At 37.3% G+C, this 21,856-nt stretch overlaps 1 pseudogene; it reads left to right on the top strand.

The window, feature by feature from the left end:
* The first annotated feature begins 264 nt into the window (after positions 1-264).
* Positions 265-4,194, top strand: LOC129034620 (NADH-ubiquinone oxidoreductase chain 5-like; annotated as a pseudogene).
* The last annotated feature ends 17,662 nt before the right edge of the window (positions 4,195-21,856 follow it).

Below are 21,856 nucleotides of genomic sequence, written 5' to 3'. Positions count from 1 at the left end.
CTTTGAAGCTGCCACCTGATATGGACACTTCATAGATGTAGTATGACTATTCTTATACGTCTCTATCTACTGATGAGGATCCTACTCTTTTAGTATAAGCAGTACCATTGACTTCTAATCAACCAGTTTCGATATTATCTGGAAGAGAGTAATCAACTTGACATTAGCCCTAGTAACCGACACCTTACTGGCCCTATTACTACTAATAAAAGCATTTTGGCTCCCACAACTTAATATTTTTACAGAAAAATCCAACCTCTAGGAATGTGGATTTCAACCAATAACCTCTGCCCGCCTCCCCTTTTCCATAATATTCTTCCTACGAGCCATCACATTCCTCCTCTTCGACTTAGAGATTGCTGTACTACTAGCCCTGCCATGAGCCCTTCAAACAACCAACATGACACTAATAATCAGCGCAGCCCTTGTATTAGTTACCATTTCAATCTTAGGCTTGACCTATGAATGAGCCCCAAAAGTGTTAGACTGAGTTGAATTGGTAAATAGTTTAAGTCAAAATAAATGATTTTGACTCATTAAATTACGATAGACCATATTTACCAAATGACCTCTATTAATATCATTATTATATTAGCATATACCATATCACCACTAGGAGTATTAGTCTATCAATCCCACCTAATATCATCCCTATTATGCCTAGAAGGCATCAATCCATATATATCATAAATACTCTTATACTTTAAATATACATTTCACCCTAGCATCCGTAATATCCATTATCCTCCTAGTATTTGCTGCCTGAGAAGCTGCAGTGGGCCTTGCCTTACTAGTTTCAATCTCCAGTACATATGGCCTAGATTACATATAAAATCTAAGTTTACTTCAATGCTAAAAATTATTACTCCAACAATTATACTGTTACCAATAAGATTCTCTAAAAATTCTATAATCTGAATCAACATGGTTATCCACAGCCTACTGATCAGCCTCATCAGCCCACTATTTTTTAACCAATTGAACAATAACTCATCCAACTTCTCATTAATCTTTTCTGACCTGCTGACATCACCCTTTCTAATCTTAACAGCCTGACTACTGCCTCTTATAATTCTAGCAAGCCAATACCACTTGTCCAATGAATCACCCCCATGAAAAAATTCTATATTTCTATATTGATTTCTCTACAGTCTTTTTAATCATAGCATTCACCACCTCAGACTAATCATATTTTATATCCTCTTTGAAGCCACACTAGTTCCTACCCTAATTATCATCATGCACTGAGGCAACCAACCAGAACGCCTCAATGCAATATCACCCTTCTTATTTTACACACTAGTAGGATCCCTTCCTTTATTTGTAACACTTGTTTATACTCAAAATACCTCAGGTTCACTAAATATGCTAGTAATAATATTTACTATCCAAGAGCTATTAACCTCCTGATCCAATAATCTTATATCACTACCATGTATCATGGGCTTCATAGTAAAAATATCTCTATATGGACTTCACCTATGACTCTCCAGAGCCCATGTAGAAGCCCCTATTGCCAACTCAATAGTACTTGCAGCAGTACTCCTAAAGCTAGGCGGTTACCGTATAATATGGCTTACTCTTAACCTCAACCCCCTAACAGAACATATAGCCTAACCTTTCCTCATGTTGTCCCTATGAGGAATAGTTATGACAAACTCTATTTGTCTATGACAAACCGATCTAAAATCACTTATTGCCTACTCCTCCATAAGCCACATAACACTTGTTATTATGGCTATCCTCATTCAGACCCCTTGAAGCTTTATAGATGCGATCATCCTTATAATTGCTCATGGACTCACTTCATCCTTACTCTTCTGTCTAGCAAATTCAAACTACGAGCAAGTCCATAGCCGAACCATATTGCTTACCCGAGGCCTTCAAACACTGCTCCCACTAATAGCCTCTTGATGACTTCTAGCAAATCTTACTAGCCTTGCTTTACCCCCTACCATTAATCTAGTAGAAGAACTCTTTGTGACTATGGCCTTATTCTCCTGATCAAATATCACTAATATGCTTATAGGACTTAATATACTAATTACAGCCCTTTACTCCCTGTATATGCTAATCACAATACAACGAGGGACACTTGCATATTATATTAACAGTATTAAACCTTCCTTTACATGAGAAACCACATTAATACTTATACATCTTGCACCTATCTTCCTATTAGCCTTAAACCCTAAAATTATTATGTGGTTTGCATGCTGTAGCTATAGTTTAACCAAAACATTAGATTGTGGATCTAACAATAGAAGCCTGCAACTTCTTACCTACCAAGAAAGTATGCAAGAACTGCTAACTCATGCCCCCCATGTTTAACAACATGGCTTTCTCAACTTTTAAAGGATTGGAGTTATCCGTTGGTCTTAGGAACCAAAAACATTGATGTAACTCCAAATAAAAGTAATAAACATGTATCTTCCACGTCTATAACAGCCCTAATCCCCTTAATTCCTACTGATTACTGTTACCTTAGCCAACTCCTGAAAAATAGGCTCATACCCAAATTATGTAAAAACATCTATCGCATATGCCTTCATCAGCCTCATCCCAACAGCAATGTTTATATGCACAGACCAAGTAGTCATTATCTCAAACTGACATTGAATGATGATCCAGACTCTCAAACTCTCACTAAGCTTCAAACTAGACTACTTCTCCACAAAATTTATCCCAGTAGCACTATTCATTTCCTGATCTATTGTAGAATTCTCAATATGACATATAAATTCAGACCCTAACATTAATCAATTTTTCAAATACTTATTTTCTTCATCACAATATTAATTCTGGTTACTGCCAACAACCTCTTTCAGCTCTTTATCAGATGGGAAGTTGTAGGAATCATGTCTTTCTTACTAATCAGCTGATGGTATGGCAGAGCAGATGCTAGTACAGCAGCCCTCCAAGCAGTCCTGTACAACCGCATTGGCGATATTGGCTTTATTTTAGCTATAGCATGGTTCCTGTCCTCCAACACATGAGAATTTTAACAAACATTTATTCTAGACCATACCCCCATCTCCTTCCATTAATTAGCCTTCTCTTAGCAGCAGCAGAAAAGTCAGCTCAATTCGGCCTCCATCCCTGACTTCCATCTGCCATAGGAGGTCCAGCCCCAGTCTCAGCCCTACTCCACTCCAGCACTATAGTTGCAGCAGGAGTTTTCCTGCTCATCCGCTTCTACCCTTTAATAGAAAATAACCTATCAATCCAAACCTTTACATTATGTCTGGGGGCTATTACTACCTTATTCACAGTAATCTGTGCTCTAACACAAAATGATATCCAAAAAATCATAGCATTCTTCACCTCAAGCCAGCTAGGCCTTATAATAGTCACAATTGGCATTAATCAGCCACACCTAGCATTCCTTCACATCTGTACCCATGCCTTTGTTAAAGCTATATTATTTATATGTTCAGGGTTCATCATCCATAGCCTCAATGATGAACAAGACATCCGAAAAATAGGAGGGCAATTCAAGACTTTACCCCTCACTTCCTCATCCTTTATTATTGGCAGCCTTGCACTTACAGGCATGCCTTTCCTCACAAGCTTTTACTCTAAGGCCTCATCATTGAAACCGCAAACACGTTCATACACCAACACCTGAGCCCTTTCTATTACTCTTATTGCCACTTCCTTGACAGCTGTCCATGATACCCATATTATTTTCTTCGTTCTTATAGGACAACCTTGCTTCACGACTCTGGCTGCTATTAATGAAAATAACCCCTTCCTAATTAAGTCAATTAAGCGCCTAACAATTGGCAGCATATTCGCTGTGTTCCTCATCACCAACAGTATTATTCCTGCTTCATCCCCCCAAACAACCATACCACTCCACCTGAAGCTCACAGCCCTAGGCGTGACCATCTTAGGCTTCTCACTAGCAATGGAGCTTAATCTTGAGACTAATAATCTTAAACCAAAATACCCATTACAGACATTCAACTTCTCCAACATATTAGGATTTTATTCATCCACAATTCACCATACAACCCCCCACTCAGGCCTATCCACAAGCAAAAATCTGGCTTCACTTCTACTAGACCTAATTTGACTAGAAAAATCTATACCGAAGACCATTACACAACCCAAATTTCAGCCTCCATTACCATATCTACTCAGAACGGCCTAATTCAACTCTACTTTCTATTTTTATCCCATCCCTTGTAACTCTACTCCTAATTATCCAATCTATTATCCTGAGTAATTTCAATCACAACATAAATACCAACAAATAATGATCAACCAGCAACTACCACTAATCAGCATCCGTAACTGTACAAGGCAGCCACACACACAGAATCTTCACGCAACAACCCTGCCCCCTCACCCTCAAAAATCGTCCAGCTCTTCATGCTATTAAAATCAATCATGATCCTCACTGCATCATGCTCAACTATTCACAGAACCAGCATCAACTCCATTATTAGTCCTAAGAATAAGGCTTCTCAGATGTCAATACTTGACCCTTATGTTTCAGGATACTCCTCAGTAGCCATCGCCGTGGTATAGCCATAAACAATCATCATACCACACAAATAAACTAAAAAATCATCAACCCCATGAAAGCACCACCAAAATTCAACAAATTCAACCCACAGCACCACTAATAATTAGCCCTAGACCTCCGTAAATAGGAGAAGGTTTCGAAGAGAAACCTACAAATCCTATAACCAAAGTGACACTTAATAAAAATATAGTATATGCCATTATTCCCACATGGACTATAACCATGACTAACGACATGAAAAATCATTGTGGTATTTCAACTATAAGAAGGCTAATGGCCAATATCTGCAAAACATACCCGCTAATAAAAGTTATTAATTATTCATTGATCTTCCCACATCATCTAACCTTTCTATATGATGAAACTTTGGCTCACTTTTTGGTGCCTTCCTTCCCCTCCAAATCATTACAGTACTGCTTTTGGCCATGCACTACACATCAGACACCTTCTCTTCAGTCGCTCATATCAGCCGAGACGTAAACTTTGGCTGAATGGTTCGCTATATTCATGTTAATGGAGGTTCAATGTTTTTTATCTGCCTCTTCTTACACGTTGGCTGAGGTTTATACTATGGATCATTCACATTTCTAGAAATCTGAAATACTGGCATCATCCTCCTACTTGAAACAATGGCAACAGCACTCATAGGCTACGTGCTCCCATGAGGCCAGATATCATTCTGAGGCGCTACAGTAATTACAAATCTACTATCAGCCATCCAGTATATTGGAACTGACCTTGGGCAATAAATCTGAGGTGGGTTCTCAGTCGACAAAGCCACCCTTACATGATTATTCGCTTTCCATTTCATCTTACCTTCATCATTACAGCCCTAGCAGCTGTTCACCTTTTATTCCTACATGAAACAGGATCTAATAACCCTTCAGGGTTTTCGTCAGACCCCGACAATATTACCTTCCACCCCTACCATACTACCAAAGATATTTTAGGTTTAATTTTTCTCCTCCTCCTCCTAATAATTCTAGTACTATTTTCACCTGACCTCCTGGGCGACCCAGATAACTATGCATTAGCCAACCCCCTCAACTCCCCATCCCACATTAAGCCAGAGTGGTACTTTTTGTTTGCCTATGCAAGCAAAAGTGTTTATCCAGATAACAGAATATTATTCAGAGCTGAAAGAAATAAGCTACAAAAGGCTATTAAAAGACGTGGAGGAATCTTAAATGCATACTACTAAGCGAAAGAAACCAATCTGAAAAGGCTACCTACTGTATGATTTCAACTATATGACATTCTGGAAAAGACAAAATTATGGCGACAGTAAAAAGATCAGAGGTTGCCAGGGGTTAGGGAGGAGAGAGGGATGATGAGACAGATCACAAAGGATTTTTAGGACAATGAAACTGTTCTGGATGATACTGTAATGGTGAATAGATGTAATTATAAACCCATAGAATGTACAACACTAACAGTGAACCCCAATGTAAACTGACTTTGGGTGATAATGATGTGTCCAGTAGGATCATAAGTTGAACAAATGTGTCACTCTGATGTCAGATGTTGATAATGGGGAGGTTATGCATGTCTGAAGACAGGGAATATATGGAATATTTATGTATCTTCCACTCAATTTTGCTGTGAACCTAAAATTGCACTAAAAAATAAAGTATATTTAAAAACATTATTGCAGACCTCAAAGACTTCTGTTTATGTAGGATATATCCATAATGTCAAATATAAAACTACATGAAGCTACAAAAATGGTAAAAGTTTATTGTTCATACAAAAGAACAATTCAAAAACCAGGAGAACTCAGCCCAAGGTGGTAAGAATCCCTACTCAGAGCAGTTATAACATAGTTTTTAAAACATAAAGGAGGAAGTATGTGACCTTTTCTGTGACTGGCTGTTACACATCATCATTTTGTTAAGGCAGCCGGGGCTGTTTAAGCTAATTATCTATAGCTGATTGTCTAATTTCACTGATGCATGTTGACAAGGATATAAAGCTTATGTTTATGATTTTGTGTTTTGTTGAGCTAATGTTGGTGGGGAATCAAAATGACTGAAGTTTTGGCTATGTGGTAACAGGTGGTTGGCTTTGGGCTATATCTACACTGTGACCTCCATTTTTGTTTTTTATTAATGACATATAGAGTGTTAGAAATTAAAACTGAGAATTTTTGAATATTTATTAATTTGTTTTAAAACAATAATAACAAACCTATTTGATTAATATAAATACCATATTTTAGGAAAAGTAACTACATGTTTCCAAGCAAATAATACCTGAGAAGAGTAGCACTGTTTTATATTTCATAACTGTCCAGCTTAATAGATAATGGCTGGATTCTCATATCTACTTCTACATTCAATCTGTTTTGATGTATTATTTTTGTTGAAGTACATAATGAAAATTTGACCTCTCACGTATATAGTTGAAAAGGGGAGGAGTATTTTATGGTCCTTTCAGACAACTGTGGATATTATTTTTGATACTACACCAAAAATCAATAAATTATGTTTCATTAAAAGTTAGCTACTATATGGAACCTGAAACCTTATCAGTAACTTTTTGTATTCTGATACATGAAAATTCATTGTCATATCTTGAACTTTCAAAAAATCTTTTCCCATGCTTTGTTTTGTAATACCATACACTGATTATTTGAAAAATATTGGCTTGCTAAATTATAAAGATCTTCCAAATTCAATACACAATATCAGAAAATCACAGTCACTAATAACATCATTAATCAGAAAAATTAGCTATGGATTTCCCATAACCTTCAGCAGCCTTCTCCTCACATCTGAGTAATCAGAATTGGGGAACAAGGTCACTCCTTACTGCACAAAAGTAAGGTGAAGATGGGTAAGGGATGATGGAACTGGATCTACCGCAATATGTTATATATATCCATACAATGTTGTTGTTGTGTCATTCATATATATATGAATGGCCATAGTATATTTAAGAAACAAAGCAAAGATATTTGCATTTGGAAAGTGACTGGAGAAGGAAGCATGCCAGACTTTAGTGCTGTTTTTCTTAAGTTATTAGGGCTATGGATAATTTCTTTCATTTCATTTTAGTTTTTTTTCTATATTCTCGATTTGATCTTCTTGAGGACCCCTTTGAATAGCAAAGCTGAAAAGGTGCATGTTCTACATTTGATGATAAGTGTTCCACTTGATGCTATCAAGTAAAATTGAAAACTGTATGAACTCTGTGTACACATGAGTCATTGTTCTTATGTGTAGTTTTGGTAAATTAAACATAGGTTTAGCCTGTTTTTATCAAAGTATCATATGACATTTTGCACACTTTTGTGTCCACTACATGTATTATGTAATGATCTAATAGATGTTGCTAATAAAGGCAAGGAGAAAACCAACTGGCTCTGTTTTTCAAGTATAAATTATATCTGTGTAAATTATATAAATATAATATAAATTATATTTGAAATACACTATGCCTCTGAAATATCAGAAGTCTCTCTGTCATATTTCTTCACCTCTTCCTTTAATTCATACATTATTAGGCCAACATTAACAATCTTGGAATACATATTCTAACATTAGATCAAGACTATCATGTTAAAAGAAAATCTGTTTTTCAGTTTGTGGCATGAATATAAGTATATCCTGTTGGTTAAAAATATGTTTATGGTAAAATCATCCCAATAATCCATTTTCTGTTTCTGTTCCTGCCACTAGAAATGCTAGGGACTAGAGCTAAACATGATGTGTGTGTTGTAATCACTGTTCCCATTTCACTGGTCTTTTGAGCTCTACATAGCAGGAAATCTCATCGTGGGGGAGGATTGAGCCCTTTTTGGTAAAAGACAGTGATACCTTGGGATGTGGCAGCTCTACAAATCTACATTGCTAACACCAGTCAACTGTTCTTGTGACATACTATGATTAATGAAATAAGTATTTAAATACTTATAATGAGCTTATTTTCCTAAGAGGGAAGGGACTAATGGCTGATAATTTAATTTTGGTCTCCTATTTGGTCCTCCTCCAGGTTCTAACTTCTAATCAATTCCTATAATAATACTTTTTGAAAAATAGAAAAAACACCCAATTAGCTCCATTTTTAATTAAAATTTTAATTTTTAGATAATTGTAGATTCACATGCAATTGGAAGAAATAATACAGATATATCTCATGGGCTATTCACCCAATATCCACCAACGGAAAAACTATAACAATGCCAACAAAATCAAACACCACAAAATCACAAGTAACATGCTGATACTGATATAAGCAAGATACTGAATAGTTTCATTACCACAAGGATCCCTCATGTTGCACTTTTATGGCTGCACACATTTTTCTCTTATCTTCACCTTCTCCTTAACACCTGGCAGCTACTAATTTGTTCTACATTTCTGCAGTTTTGTCATTTCAGGAATAATATATAAATGGAATTACAAGATACAACCTTTTGGGATTGCTTTTTTCACTCAGCACAAATCTCTGAATAGTCATCTAGGTTGTTGCGTTAACAATTTTTTTAAATTACTGAGTAATTTCCCAAGAAATGGAAGTACCACAGTTTGCTTAACCATTCACTTTTTGAAGGACATCTGGATAGTTTCCAGTTACTGGCTATTATAATTAAAACTACTACACGTATTTTTGGGTAACCTTTTGGGTGGATATAAGTTTCATTTCTATGGGATAAATGCCTAGGTCTCCAGGTTCCTTATTTGGCCTCTGTTGACTCTCAAGTTGTAGCAGGGAGTCCGTCTCCAACTGCTAGGCAGGGTTGGGAGTTCCAGCTCCACTCTAGGTGTCTGCTGGTAACTCACTGACTGGGATGGATATGAGTGCCTTGTCATGGCTCCCTAAATGGCCTCTACTAATAATACCACCACAACTACCAACACTACTAAAGTCATGTGGACTCTGCTAACAGTAAGGTGGACTCCTTACCACCCAGTGAGAATGAAACTACCAACTCCTTACTCAGCTTTCCCAGACATTACCCTGGAAGGAAGGGTGAGTGCCTTGTCACAGTCAGGCATGAGTGGAAAGCTTGGCTTCCCCACTTGGCTTTTGCCCTGGGTGGGGTAGAGCCACAGATTTTTCGTTATTGTTGTTTTGGCTGGCTGGAGTAGAGCTGTTATTGTTTAAAAGTTTCCTGTCTTGCTAGTCTTCTCAAGACTGTCTTGGATTTTTGGCTAGAGAGAACAGGCTTTTGTTGGAGATTTGTTTATTGTTTTGTCAGTGTCCATTGGTACTTCTAGGTTGACAGCTTCTTTAGCTCCAAATCTGGGGGATATATGAGGAGACAAAAACAAAAAAAAATAATGGAACTCATTACCATGCTGTTCCTTGGGTCTTCAGGTCCCTAGCTTGTCTGCCTCCTTCTCTCCACCTTTTAAGGTCTTATGTTTGACCTATATATAAATATTTCAGGTCTTTAGTTTTACTTAATGGGCGGAATCAGGAAAAATATGTCTACTCCATTTTTCTGGAAGCAGAAGTCCAACTCCACATTTCTTTAAGGAGTAAAGCTTACCCTGCTCTGTCTGGCATTCAAGTGTGTCCCAATTTACATATTATATCTTCTCATTGGTATACAGAAGGGGAGTCTTTTACTTATCTTAAAAATAATTAATAATTCTGACATTTAGATCTTTTTTTCTTTTTTTGAGCTTTGCACATGAAATGGTTTTGCTGCTCCTCTTCTCTGTACTGAAACAAGCTATACTGGTGCGTCAAAGCCAATACAAACACTTGCTCCAAGCAGCCTCCCCCAGCTAAAGCAGCCCACATTGATTTCTCACTATTCTTATAGCACTTGCTCTCTGAACTACTCATTTTGTCCTTTATTCCATGCACTGCTATCTAGAGATTTTGTGTTATTTGGTGACATTTGTTATTTAATGACGTTCCCATTACTTCGTTGACCTCTAAGATGTTCTCTATACAAAACATAAAGAATTTTATTTCATAATATTCTGTGTCACTCATTTTTGTACCAAAAATATTTTCTTCAATCCGTGTTCACATTCATATAAAAAGTTGCAGTAGTTTCTGAACTACATTCCAAATAGACTTTTAAATATATAGAAGCTTCCTAAAAAATAATCTGGAATTATCAGGATAGTGTTAGTCTAGTTCACAAAATGTCCTAGCATCTGAAGGCTTAAAAAATTACTACTAGTTAATATTTGCATTTTATAGATGAGAATTTGAAGCTTTAGATAAAGTCAGTTTGAAAGGAAAAGGGCCAGGTATTGTCACTCAGCTTTAAGCTGTACTGACCATGTAATATCACCTTAACCAGATCAATAGCTAGTGTTTGAAACATGTGATCAAAATTTCTTTCTATAGCATAGTGTTAGCTTCTGTATAAATACAATTATTAGTAACAATTTTGAAATTAATAAGATGCTTCTTAGAGCACATTTACTGCTTTGGGTATCTGATTATTTATTATTTATTATTTAAAATATCATATTCTTGCCCATCTTTTATAATTTTGAGCATTCTTCCAGGTTGTGGTAATAAAAACACTTCAAGATTACTTACTTTCATCTAGTAGAAAATGCATACAAGTTAAAATGGAAACCAGGTTAACGTACAAAGCAGAATCTGTTAATGAGAGTTTTAAAAAGGAAAGAAGAATCAACTTGAGGTACAAAATGTGTGTGTGTGTTTTTTTTACTTCAACTGTGAATATGGCTCTCAAGCTTAATTTATGCTATTCTTAAACATCAGCTACTTTCCTGGAAAGTGAGGTATAAAGCAAACACAGATCAAATCATATTTACTATTAAAAATTAAAATTTTCAGAGGTTTATCTCAGGAAAAAGCTCCCAAGTTATAAAAAGTGTTTGCAAATAAATACATTTTTGGACATCTATAATATACTGTTTAGGTTTGCAGGAGATCAAAAAGAAAAATTTAGAACATACTTAAAATGGCAATAAGGATTATTTATATTTCTATAGTACTTTACAATTAACAAAGTTCATCTATGTACATTTTTTGAATTAATTTGATTCTCAAAGAGTCTGCAAATTAAGCTTTACAGTTTTCATTTTAAGAATTTTAGCATTCACTTTGAAAATCACTTTCTTTGCTACTCAGCAAATTTTCTGTGCATTCTAATTCCCCATGTAATTTGAGATAACTTCATCATCATATGCTCCATCAATCCTTATGATATTTGCACATTCATTTTAAGCAAACATATTAAAAGATATTACACAATTAATTTCCATTTCACAGAGTGTTTTTCGTTGGTTCAATAGTACGTGGATGATTAAGCAACCACAGTGCTGCTATTGTTCCAGGTATTTACCTGACCTCAATTACTGAAAGAGGGTAAGATGCCCTGAATCTTCCTGTTTTGTGGTGCTACACTGTGAACAATTTCTTTAGATTCTGAAGTCTAGAATGTATAATTTCCGTTTAGTCAATTATTAGTCCACATTGTTTATGCGAGTTCAATGAATTCATTTACGCTAGATAAATATAGTGGTAGATTAAGATTTTAAATCTTATTCTATATATATTTTTCAGAAGTTTTTTTCATGCTTCAGCAAAATATTTATATTCCCAAAACAGGCATATCTGTACAAACTATATGCCTTGACCACAAAAATCTTTAACTGAATTTAGTTGTTGCAGAGCCTATGCAGAGTCTCACCCCCAAATCCATCTTCGCCTCTCCTTCCAGAGCATCCTGCTAGGTAACATTTCCCTTCTTCACTTGCATTTGGTTACGGCCATATGACTGACTCAGTGGAATGTGAACAGAAGTCAAGTGCATCTGTCCTCAGCTGGCCCATAAAATCTTCCCCTGCATGCGTTTCTTCTTCTGATTGCCCAGAATGCCGATGACCCACACTTACCTTGGAAGCCTTATTAAGAATGACAGAATGTTCATTATCCTGAGTCTTGAATGACTGTGTGAAGAAGGGCTGCCCCACCAGCCCGTTCACCGATACTACTGCAATATGTGAGCAAGAAAACATTTTCATTGTGTTTACACTCTCCCACATTTTTGCATTTACTTCTTACAGTCCGAGAAGAACCCAAATTTTGTCAATCTTATACAATTTGGGAGATCCTCTTTATGGAAAATAATATAAATTACAAACACTAAATTCACAAAAGTGAATTTACTTTAGAATGAGATTTTTAAAATCTCAATAAATTATAGAAACCTTAGAAATGTAAGTTCTTTTCTTCTGATATCTCTATTGGCAATTAGCACGATTTCTTAGGCAAAAATGCTTGTTGGTTGATTGACTTACTCTTCCCACCTAAAACTCCTTAAAACTTCCAGCATCTCCCAGCTCTCACAGAGGCCTTGGCAAGGAAAGGACCCTGGAGCTTAACCTTCAATAGCTTCACAGTGAATCTGTCTTTGGTTGCATCAATTAGTTTATCCTAATATGAAAATACAAATCAGGTCTCATAGGTAGGCAGAATGAGCAGAGAGCACAAAACTTAGTGGTTGCACAGCTAGCAATACTCTCTTGAGGTAAAGGGAGAAAATAGTTGTATTTATTTAAGCTTTACCTTCCATCGACAAAGCAATTTTGCAAATCTTTCTCAAGTTTTTAGCAATGGGAGTTGCTCATATATGTGGCTTACTCAGAAGGCAATGCCTCTACTCCATAATCTACAGGACTTGCCCTTTCAATACTTTTAACTTCAAGACAATCAAATTTTAAACCTTTTCCTCGAAATGGAGGAAATTAAGTTGATCTGTTTTCAAACTTGTACTAGAACACATTGTAGGGTCTCTGAAAATGATACTCCAAAATGGTGGCCTTAGAAGCAGCTCTCTCTGACCTTGTGCTACCCTCACGGATCTGGCCTCTCATTCTCCCCCAGGCCCACCATGAAACCTAGAATCGTGCTTTCCAAGGTGGGTCATAGAAATCAGAGCTCCTTTTCCCCTGGAGCCAGCCATTAAAACCTGAAAATATTATTCTAACCACGACCCACCATTCTGTATATAAATGGGCCACAAAGAAATTAACTGACCTACCTTTTTTAATTGTAGCTCATAACACCCTCATTCCATAGAGGGTCCTGCCACACACCAAGGAGGAAGGAATGCTGCACAGTGAGGCCAAGAGGAGTCTAGACAGACAGGTCTTGCTGAGTTTCCCAACTCTATTGGCAGTAGATCATTCTCTTTTTGCCCAATCATATTTGTACATGGCTGTCCATATTTTGTTGACCCTAAGCATTAAAATGTACAAGTCCTCTGTATCTTTGGATCTTCATTCTGAAAGCTCCTGTGTTATGTAAAACTATGATCAATTAAATTTGTATGCCTTTTCTGTTATTAATTTGACTCTTGTCAGTGACTTTTAGCACATCTTCAGAAGTTGAAGGTAAAGCTTTCCTTCGGCTCCTACGACATCATAGAAGGCACTTAAAAATATGCATATAGGGTAAAAATGTCCATTGCCTGCAAGCCCTTTCACATTTCCTAGTCTTACATATTTTTTAAAAATATTAGTAAATGCCAACCTAACCTTTAGTGAGATTAACTGATGGTATAAAAATATTTGTATTATAAGGAGTCATTTTCCTCTTAAATTTTTCATGTGATAAATCTATACATTTTTAAAAGCAATTTTAGGAGTCTAAAATAACACAGCATCAACCCAAATTATGCGATCTAAAATATCTATATTATGATAATAGTCCAATAATGCCTCATATTGTTTGAATATCCGTGGGGTATATCACAAGGAGTTAGATCTTTCTGTGCTGGGCGAGCCTTGTCTACCGCAGTTCAGGATCCTGGTCTCCTCTGGCTGGGCTCCTTTTCCTCAGGGTCTGCAGATGCCCTCACAGCTAATACTCATACACTTAAGAACCTTTAAGGGCTCTGAAAAGCTCTACACTCACTCTAAAATCTAAGAGGAGAAAGACAACCATCCTCTCAACAAATGTCAGGAATCCATATCTTTCTTCTTCTTGCCTCCCCAGTGAGACCTGACAACAAGGACACAAATCTCCCAATTAAGGCATTTCCTCTGAATCCAGTACTCTCTGCTCTCAGTCCTAAACTCTGTGTCCTCAGGGCCGTCTTTCTATTTACCATATGCCAGAAAAAGAGCACAAAGAGGGAATGATAAAATGACAAACTGTGTTTTACTTTAGAGACCTTTTCCCTAGAAATGGTTCATTAACCAAACAGAGAAACCAATCCACAAAAACCATCCTGAGGTTTTGAATGTTTAACATCCTCGGAGCAGCATTGGGCCACACTGCCCCCTGGAGGTGGTTTGTGGGCATTGTGCAGACTCTGTGTCACTGAAATAAAAGACACAATGTGTTTCGGATATGCGGAAACTTTTCCTGAGTCACATCCTTTGATTTGGAAGATTTGTTTTCTTGTTCTCAAGTTTTTTTTTTTTTTTTTTTTTGGAGTGACAGAAGGAGAAAACATAGGAATTCCTGATATTAATTGAGGGAATGAGAGGCTTTCCCCTAGAATTCAGAGTAAGCATAGAGCTCCGGCTGACACAGATATCTTACGGAATAGAACGGGAACACTGTTAAAACTGGAACGTAGATATGTTTTGATTAGGGGTCACTTGTTGTAATAAGGTGCCTGAAAGGTTTTTCATAATGCTGGCACATAAATGCCTAGAATATATTAAAAGGAGGAAGGGAGAGAGGGAGGGAGGGAGGAAGAGAAAATCACAGTACAAAGGGCCAGTCTGAGATGCAAGGTATGGATATTTTGGGTGTTATTTGTTTCAGGTTTAAAGTTAGACAACACCTACCCATCCTAACCAACACCCTATCCAGCCTGCTCCCTCACTTTTATTGATACGTGTCCCGCCTCAGCATCTTTTACCCCCGTTTCCCAGATCTGGATGGTACGGGAAGGAGATAAATGACAAAGGAAAGAACTGTGTCCAATGGCTCTGAGCTGGGAAAAGAATCTGAGAGCTGGTGGGAGAAAAGCAGAAAGAGTTATTCCATAAGAGAGAAAATTCCTGGAGGGACTCAATCTAAAGAAGGCAGCAAATGGGTGAGGAGCAAATAGGTGGTGAGGATCAGCCCTGTAGAGGTGTCAGCCCAGAACCATAGCAAAAGCCATGGCTGCTGCAGCACAGGAAGGGCAAAGCTGCAGTGTCTCACATGTATAGATTATGTGTTAGGTAGCCTTTTTCCAAGGGACAACAGAAAGAATTAGCACTGAGCTCAGGAGAGGATCCCAGAAAGAGAAGGACTAATATTTCTGCATATAACATACTGGCTGAGACTATCTAGATACGGGGTTCTACTGTAAATAGAATCTGTTTACTCTCAATAGCAAGTTACAAAAGAGAAATTTAAGTTTACAAATAATGCTTTTGTAAAAGTTATTTTCCTTCCTTCTTCCTTTTCTTTCTTGCTTTCTTTCCTTTCTTCTTTCTTTTCTTTCTCCTTTCTTTTTTCTTTTTCTTGCTCTTTCTTTTTCTCCTTTTCTTTGTTTCCTTCTTTCTCTTTTTTGAGGCAGGGTCTCACCTTGTCACACAGGCTGAAGTACAGTGGCATGATCACGGCATACTGCAGCCTTGACCTCCCTGGCTCAATTGATCCTCCCACCTCAGCCTCTCAGGTAGCTAGGACTACAAGGATGCACCACCACACCTGGCTAATTTTTGTAATTTTTGTAAAGATGGGGTCTCACCATGTTGCCCAGGCTGGATAAATTATTTTCTTTCAAATTGTTGGTAAAACATTTTAGTATAACAAAACACTCTTACTCTTCTTTAATGTTATTTAAATTTTCAGAAAAATTTAAACAAAGAGGAATGATAATTATAAAAGAAAACATTATTTTAATATTTAAAAATATTTCATTTTCACTCCAATCAGGAAACAGTTGAGGGGACGGGTGCAGTGGCTCACGCCTGTAATCCCAGCACTCTGGGAGGCTGAAGTGGGCAGATCACCTGAGGCCAGGAGTTTGAGACCAGCCTGTCTAACATGGTGAAACCTTGTCTCTACTAAAAATACAAAAATTAGCCAGACGTGGTGGCACGGGCCTTAGTCCTGGCTACTCGGGAGGCTGAGGCAGGAGAATTACTTGGACCCAGGAGGCAGAGGTTGCAGTAAGCCAAGATCCCGCCACTGCACTCCAGCCTCAGTGACAGAGCGAGACTCTGTCTCAAAAAAAATAAAAATAAAAAAGGAAACAATTGAGGAATAAATTTGAGTTAGTTGCTTATTGTAATATTAATATATTCAATCTAGGTATATTTGAAAACATAGCACACTTTTGCCATTAAACTTGTTACACTGTTATATTTTCATAGCCCAAAGTGGGTCCAGAATTGGTTCCTTCTGGTGGGCTTGTGGTGAGTGTTACAGTTCTTAAAGATGGTGTGTTGGGAGTTTGTTCCTTCAGATGTTCAGACGTATCTGGAGTTTATTCCCTCTGGTGGGTTTGTGGTCCTGCTGACTTCAGGAGTGAAGCTGCAGACCTTCCCAGTGAGTGTTACAGCTCTTAAAGGTCGCATGTGGAGAGTTGTTTGTTCCTCCTGGTGGGTTCATGGTCTCACTGACTTCAGGAGTGAAGCCGGAGACCTTCACAGTGAGTGTTACAGTTCATAAATGTAGGGCGGACCCAAAGAGTGAGCAACAGCAAGATTTATTATGAAGAGCAAAAGAACAAGGCTCCCACAGCATGGAAAAGGACCCCAGAGGATTGCCCCTGCTGGCTCCGGTGGCCGGCTTTTATTCCCTTATTTGTCCCTGCCCACATCCTGCTGATTGGTCCATTTTACAGAGTGCTGATTGGTCTGTTATTACAGAGTGCTGATTCGTGCATTTACAAACCTTTAGCTAGATGCAGAGCACTGACTGGTGCATTTTTACAGAGTGCTGATTGGTGCATTTATAAACCTTTAGCTAGACATAGAGTGCTGATTGGTGTGTTTACAATCCTTTAGGAGACAGAAAATTTCTCCAAGTCCCCACCCCACCCAGAAGCCCAGCTGGCTCCACCTCTCAAAAGCACAGAGGCACAAGCCTTACAACTGAATATTGATAAAAATGGAAGAATTTGGGTAAAATATAAATATATTCACATATTTGGGAATAAACTGAGATAGGTTTTACCTTTAATTTTTCCAAACTGATTTTCTAAAAATTACTTTGGTTACCAAAATTTCTATTAAATTAGAAAAACTCCTCTTAGAGTAATTTTCACCAAAACAAAACAAGCAACAGGTTTTTTTAAAAAAGATTCACAAGCTGAGGGTTCCAGATTAAACATTTCAAGTTATCCAAACACACACACGTAAAACAAATAATTAACCTTGGAAAAAGTCTAGCCTTAAAAAATATCTATCTATCTATCTATCTATCTATCTATCTATCTGTCTATCTAGATAGATAGATGCTTGTTTTTAACTAAAATACTATTCAAATGTGAGGGATACATTATGGTGTTGCTCAGCAGTTTTGACGTGAATCACACCGGTTAAAATGAATGTCATCCTTGGCAATATATATAAGCCTGGACTTATCATAAGCCTCATAAAATATTCAGAAGATTTGTTTTTTGATTTGTTTTGTTTCAACTGCTATATTCAGATATCCAAAGAAAAGTTTTAAAAAATAAAGTGAAAGGAAAAAAGAAAAGGGATAGAGTGAGACAATCTGAATGCTGAATGTTAGAATTGCACTGTCCATTTCAAAGCATCCCTTAATACCAGCCGTCTCCCCATTTACTCATTTTATTCATTCATCAATTACCAAGTGTCTATCATGGACCAGGACCTATTCTAAGCTCTGGTGATACATTCAACAAAACAATGACACTGTTCTTACTATTTTTGTTGAAAGACACAGAAAATTTTAAATCAAATAAAATACTAAATATATAATATCCTACTGTAATAAGTGCTTAAAGAAAAATGATGTAGAGTAATGGAATATAGAGGGGTGGGAAGGGTTGGGATAGAGTCTGGCAACGTAGGCATCTCTGATGTGGTGACTTCAGAGGAGAGATCTGAATACAGTTCTTAGCATCTATCCATGGAGATTCCAGGAGAAGAACATACTAGGTGGGGGGCTGCAGATATAAAGGCAGCAAGCTAGAACAGAGTCAAAAATGGGAAGAGTAGTAGTAGAAGTAGCCCACGACCAGAGTATGTAGGGCATTGTAAACACTTATGAGGATTTGGGATTATATTCTGACAGATGTTTGTGACACACAATTGAGCGAGCTATAAAAATGATGCTTTAAATGCCCACAAAGAAAATGGTAAGTAATAAACATGGGCTATCAATCTTATTAACTACATAGCTGGTACCAAATGATTTACATTCTGCATATTTCCACTGCCTCAACTGTAATCAAGCTAGTTTTTCTTTTTTACAGCTCATACTATTAAAAAACATTTTTTTTCACTTAACATGTAAGACTATAATGTTGGCCAGGCACGGTGGCTCACGCCTGTAATCCCAGCACTTTGGGAGGCCGAGATGGGTGGATCACAAGGTCAGGAATCCGAGACCAGCCTGGCCAACATAGTGAAACCTTGTCTCTACTAAAAATACACTCCCTCTTACTTCTGGGCACTTTTGGGAGCCCTAGAAACTTTGGAAAACTCTCCCACACTATTCTAGGCTTTGGGAGAGCAGGAGGCCACCTCAGACTCCTTTTTGCCTTGCCTTGCCATCCTTGCTAATCTCTACTCTGGTTCCATTCTGGGCTTCTCTAAGAGGGTTTCAGTGCTCTTAGACCATGTCCTGGAAAATGAGATACAAATACTCTATACTCTAGGATTCCTCCCCTAGAAAGTGTATGCCGTTCGATCTTCTTCCTCCAGAACATAGGATGTGGCCTCAGTAGAGGGCAGTAGGAAGCATCCCACAGTAATCTCTAAACTATTTTTCATCTTTCTCTTCCTCACAGCTCCACTCCTACCTCCCAACATTATTACAAAATGTCTTTTCTGAGCCAGGTGAGGTGGCTCATGCCTGTAATCCCAGCAATTTGGGAGGCCGAGGTGGGCAGATTACCTGAGGTCAGCAGTTCAAGACCAGCCTGGCCAACATGGTGAGACCCCGTCTCTACTAACAATACAAAAATTAGCTGGGTGTGGTGGCACATGCCTGTAATCGCAGCTATGCTGGAGGCTGAGGCAGGAGAATTGCTTGAGCCCGGGAGACGGAGGTAGAAGTGAGCTGACATTGTGCCACTGCATTCCAGCCTGGCCAACAGGGCAAGACGCCGTCTCAAAAAAAAAAAAAAGAAAAAAAACCAAAAAGTATACTTCTTACTTCATCCTGTGTTCTTCTCTGTTCTGTGGTTTGCTGATTAAAATCTACCCTGCAAATCCTTTAGACTTTGCTTTTAATATGCAATGCTAAAGTTTTCAAGTTCAAAGTTGAGCATTAACTCTCCTCTTTTGTTCTGTATGTACGTAGTAAGAAACCTACTTGAAAAGCTGTACATATTAATAGTCATTGATGAGGCCTGAGTCATAGGGGAATGGATAGTAGTGAAAGACCTTGAAAATTATACAATTTAAAATAAAAATTAGGTTCTACTAGTATGTCTTCTTATCAATAACTAAATACAACCTTTCTATAACTTCTGACTTATATATTCCCAGAGCTAGGCACCTAGTTGTATTCTTGACACATTAAGCGAGTAAATAAAGTGAAGACAAGAAAAAATAGTTATTGAGAAATGTTTCAAAATGTCTTAACGTGCATGGGAAAAATGCAACATTAGTAATAATAACTGTAATTATACCAACTGCTAGGGCCATGAACCAGATGCTGTTCTAGTGCTTTGTGTATATTTACTCATTTAATCCCCACAAGTACCCTCTGAGTTAGGTACTATAATGAAGAGCACAAAAGTAAAGCGATTTGCCCAGGGTCAAACACGAGAAATCTGGGAAGCTGAATTCCAACCAAGGCTGTTTAGCTCCATTCTTTGAGTTCATACCAACTCTGCCAGTGGTACCTCTCAGTAGAATTTCTTTATGGATATGCCAATTATTAAAAATACATGCAAACTTATGCCAGACCATTCAATGCATGTTATACAACCTCATCTCTGCCTTCAACCACTTTGAACTTGAAATTATTTTCTGATGTTTTCCCTGAAAACTTTGGACTGAAAATATTAGATGTTGAGATTGTGCTCCCTCCTGTTTTTGCATTTGGTTTCCTTCTTTCTGTAATTACAGTGGACATTCAGTGAATTTTTTAAATGAATGTGTCTTTTATTATCATTTCTTAGATGCTGGCTTAGGGTATTTGTCTCTCTAACTCATATCTGCATGACAATTATCACTGTCTGTGCTTTTTCATCCTGTTTTCTGTTCTTCCTTCAGGGCATTTTGGAGGTTAATTTTCCAGGCTGTCCTGTCAACCGTAGCAAAGCCCCATTTTACTTCACTAATTATATGTAAACAAGTGTTGTTTGAGCTAAGTTAATGTCCTTGCTACCTGCTGCCTAGACTTTTTTATGGCTCCAAAATGTCATCCAAAGTATCCTTCCCACATCTGAAATAGCACAAAAGATTTATTCTGCTAAAATCCTACCTTCTCATATGTCAAAGGCATTGACCATTACTGTGACAGGCAAGACCATAGCAAATCATAACCAACAAGCTTTAGCAATATCTGTCCCCTACCATATGCTGCATACTTATCCTGGTCCTGTGTAATGCATTTCTTTAATATAGGTCAAAAGCTTTCCAATGACAGGAACCAGGATTTCTTGAACTGAAGCCAATGGTATATATTATGGGGATGCTCGGTAAACAATGATTAAAGACAATGACGATGATGGCACATTTATTCTAATTGACCTTAAGTTAATGTTATAAAGGGAAGAGACTCCTCCCTGTGATTAGACTGAATCAAGAAGATCATAGTTGTAAACCACATAAATATATATTATGTTTTCCATAATGCAAGATTTTGACCTGCAACCAAATTTTTGTTAATGCTTTCCATTTTAAAACTTTTTATGCTTTTCTGATCACTTAGGGAAAAAAATCTCAATTGCATATTCATAGTCATCAACATCACTCACTAATATTTTGGTTTATCAAAAAAACTTATAACTGTTTTAATTTGAATATTAACACCTTGATGTGTCCAGATTTTAGTCATGAGCTCATATTACCATGTCAATTTTGAGATCAAATTCTTCAACAGAAAGTAGTAAGAAAATAATCTCACCTCACTTTTTTTGTCTCTTCCAGCTAAAAAATCAGAAGACAATGAAACAAATTTTATGTCTCTAAATTAAAAATTAAATAAATTTAATTGCTGGCAGCTTTAAATAAAGTTTAATTGTAAGCTTACATAGTTATAGTATTTATTCTTACT

This window comes from Pongo pygmaeus, chromosome 3, assembly GCF_028885625.2.
Source record: "Pongo pygmaeus isolate AG05252 chromosome 3, NHGRI_mPonPyg2-v2.0_pri, whole genome shotgun sequence".
Lineage (NCBI taxonomy): Eukaryota > Metazoa > Chordata > Mammalia > Primates > Hominidae > Pongo > Pongo pygmaeus.
This window is presented reverse-complemented; position numbering and strand designations above follow the sequence as displayed.